Here is a 4,196-nt window from a genome sequence, read left to right as displayed (position 1 = left end):
CTCATAGTTCTGGTAATCTTCTGAGTTTCTTATATATGAAATAGCTGTATAATTCTGCCAGAAATAAAGATTGAAACTACCCTGCATTTACCTTGAGAAACTATTAAAATGTGGTTCTCAAGAGATTACTACATGTGACTACCATATACCTGTGTGCCATATATCTTGACATTAATCCTTCCTTCCTGATACGCAGACAGATGTGAAGGAGCTTTTGGATATCTTCTGAATGGAAAGTGAACACAGCGTATTGCTTAGAATGTTGGTCTAATACTCAGGAGAACCAGATTCGCTATTTAGGTATAGAGTTCATTAACACTCGAACAAAAGTAACCAGTATAAATGTTAAACAGATAAATGATAGTCGATAGTTTTCAAAGTAAAAACTATTCTTGACGGGACAATGAGAAAGGTTACAACATGACAGGTTTTCTTAGAATTCAGTACTACATCTCTTCTTGGCAGGGAGTCAAACTCAATGGCCCTTGTGATCTCTTCCAAAACTATGACTCTTAATCTAATACAGTTGATTAAGGGGAAATTGATTGATGAATTTAAGAAAAATTGGAGACCAGTGATTGATTTTTTGGAAGAAGAGAAGGATGCATTTATGACTATTGTGTTTGAATAGACATATGATAAAATATAATGGTTTATAAATTTATTGGGATATTGATACAGTAGTAAGAACTACAAAGAGTGGTTTAAAAGGTAAAAATGTAGCATATTAATATAGAGACAAATATTATATATTAAAATAATACATTTAAAATTTTAGAGCTAGGGGAAATAAGGAAGTATTAGACAGAGTATTAATGTTGACACCAATATATGAATTATATTTTATTTTTAAGGGTTTGTTTACTCTAATAAAATTATTCTTCAAGAAAACCTGACTCTTAACAAAGCAATCTATTGAAATCTATTTGGTCTGGTTACTATTGCACCTACCTATAATTTATTTTTAAGCTATTTTTCTAAGACTGTATATGAATTACAGCTTTGATTCTTATTTAAATGAAAGGTATCCTTATGTTCATTATAGAAAACTTACACAATAGATATTTGTTAATTTATGGTATATGATATATGACGTACAGCTACTTTTGCAGTAAGTTGTTCTAAGCTGGATATTGAATATTAAATATCAGTAATACAATCATTCATCTGTTATGCATTGATCAATTACTTCTCCAGTCATGCTCCAATATTGGCAAGTCTGGTCAGGTGAGATTTCTAGCTCAAGAGCATCTCAAGGTCTATGGGTTGCCCAGTTTTGCATTCAGTGATTATGCTTGGGACTTTACCACAGATTATGTGGAAATACAAAGTGTAATACTGTCCATGAAGATAGGCTTGAAAACATTAGGCAATGACTGTTGGAAAATCCCAAAGGTCGTTGATTAAGGGTGCAATGCTAAACATACTTAGTTGGAAATTTGTGGGCTTTATTTTGAGTAACCCTGTTTCAGATACCTCAAAATGTCCAAATATTGGTGGTGAGTCCTTAGTGCCCTGCCTGGTTCCACACCCATCACTACAGCTAAAAGAGTAAATCATGCAAAACAGCGATTGGTGGAGAATAGCTTATATAAAATAAGAGAAATTATGGAACTATGCAAAATTACTCTACTCAAAAAATTATACTACTTTAGCTGAGAACAATGCTATCCTGGGATTATTGTTTTTAGAATACAGTTTGCCAAAACCTGTTTTAGATTCTTCTCATTCTCTTCATGTGAAGTGTTTTGTAGTCAGTGGCCTGTTACAAACTGCCAAAATAAAGCTGCTTCGGGTCTCTTTGGAGGTATGCTATTTAAATGATGAATGGGTCCTAAGAGTCCGGAGGTCGCGCCAAAGCCACACTCAATTCCTAAGCACTGGAATGCAGTTTTGGTGCAGCTTCTGGATTCTTCAGATGCATGCATCATTTAAACAGCATACCTCCAAAGAAACCCGAAGCAGCTTTATTTTGGCAGTCTGTAACAGGCCAGTGTATCACATGTGTACCAGAAGAGCTTGAGAGACCTTCAGACAGGTGGAAATTAAAGACCAATGTCCACAGAAAACCTCAATTCTTGTCATTTTCATTGACAAACAAAGATAACAAGGGGGATATGAAATTATTCTGACCTAGAAATAATAAAAGTACTGAAAAATGAAAATTAGGTGGAAAGAAGAAAAACAGTTTGAAAACAACCATTCATTTGCCTAAAAGAAACTGTTTAGATATCATGCACTTCAGATCTTTTAAAAAAAACCACTATGTAACTTTACAAGGGGCAGATGGGGGGAGCTTTTCATATAGTGTGTGATTTTATTTAATACTAGGTGACAGATAAGTTTCTAACAGCTGAGAAATAATGCTCAACTTGAGCTCCGGGTTGCTGGTTCTGATCTTTGTTAAAAGTAAAAAAAAAGGATTTAAGCATATGCATTTGTGGACCTTCAAGCAAAGAGTATTGGGCGACAGCCAGTGTGGCATGGTGGTTTGAGCATTGCATTATGGCTCTGGAAATCAGGGTTCAATTCCCAGCTTGGCCATGAAACCTACTGGGTAACCTTGGGCAAGTCATATGCTCTCAGCTTCAGCCCTTCAGCAGTGTCGGCTCCCAAAATGTATGAGCTGATCAAGTCACTTCCAACTTATGGTGATCATATCATAGGGTTTTTTTTGGTAAGATTTGTTCAGGGAAGGTCTGTCATTACTTTCTTCTGAAGTTGAGAAAGTATGATTTGCCCAAAGTCATTCAGTGGATTTCCGAGTGGGGATTTGAACCCTGGTCTTCTAGATTCTTCTTCCAATATTCAGACAACGATACCATGCTGGTTGTAACCCTGTCCTACTGCTATATTTCAAAAACTACCAATGAGTCATTGACAAACAGGGGAATATTATTGGGCTGAAGATGATGACTTTAGCATCGTTAGAGTGTGCACACTCCATGGTAAGCAATTTAAAATTGTGTTTTTGAGTAAAGTCAGTTCTGTGACCTGTAGGAATTTTGCATAGTTCCATAATTTCTCTTATTTTATATAAATTATTCTCCACTTTTCACTGTTTTGCATGATATACTCTTTTAGCTGTAGTGATGGGTGTGGAACCAGGCAGGGCACTAAAGACCACCAATATTTGGACATTTTGAGGTATCTGAGTCAGGATTACTCAAAACAAATCCCACAGATTTCCAACTAAGTATGTTTAGTACTGCACCCTTAATCATCTACCTTTGGGATTTTCCAACAGTCATTGCCTACATGTTTTCAAGTCTATCTTCATACACAGTATTGCACTTTGTATTTCCACATAATCTGTGGTAAAGTTGCAAGCATCATCACTGAATGCAAAACTGGGCAATCCGTAGATCTCGAGATGCTCTTGAGCTAGAAAACTCATCTGACCTCTCTAGCCAATGTTGGAACATGAGTGGGGAAATAATTGATCAATATCTGGAGGACCAAAGTTTCTTAACCCTGGTTTAACACATATTTGTAAAGCTTTGACTATCTAGGTCTCACAAGTGTTATTGACATAATGATAGTAAATTTATCTACAGAATATTAATGCCTGTTAGATGCAGCATCCTTGGAGTAATATACAGGCCCAGCTACTTTGGAAGCACCTGTTGTTGCCACTTGATCGATTACTCAGTGTGCCCACATATATGCTAACCACAAAGGAGGTCAAGGCAACGCAAAATGGTATATTCAAGAAAAATGTAATTCACCTGAGCTAGGTTTAACCAACTTGATACCATGGTAAGACATAGGAGATTCCAGGGTATCCCTTATAATGAACGGACTTGTATTTGTGGTGACCACGAAATTGAGGATCTAGCACACATTTTGTTTAGATGTAATCTGTACCAACAAGAAAGGGACCAATACCTTGATCCCTATATTAAATCTTCATACTTTATGAGTGGACAAGATTCAAAAATATCTATTGCCACAGCTCGGTTTCTTCATAAAGCATCACTGTCGAGATCTAGATATGTGGGAATGACTGGTGTTAATTGTAAGGGTGATGAAGAGATTTGACATATAATGACAGATGTTTAATGTTATTTCTACCTCCCATTTTAATTCTATTTTACTTCCCATGGTAGTAAAATAGAATTAAAATGGGAGGTAGAAATAACATTAAACATCTGTCATCATATGTCAAATGGTACATTCAAGAAAAATGTAGGACC

This window comes from Sceloporus occidentalis, unplaced genomic scaffold, assembly GCF_023333645.1.
Source record: "Sceloporus occidentalis isolate IW3139 unplaced genomic scaffold, rSceOcc1.0.p SCAF_5, whole genome shotgun sequence".
Classification (NCBI taxonomy): domain Eukaryota; kingdom Metazoa; phylum Chordata; class Lepidosauria; order Squamata; family Phrynosomatidae; genus Sceloporus; species Sceloporus occidentalis.
The sequence above is the reverse complement of the archived record's forward strand: the minus strand, read 5'-3'. Positions refer to the sequence as shown.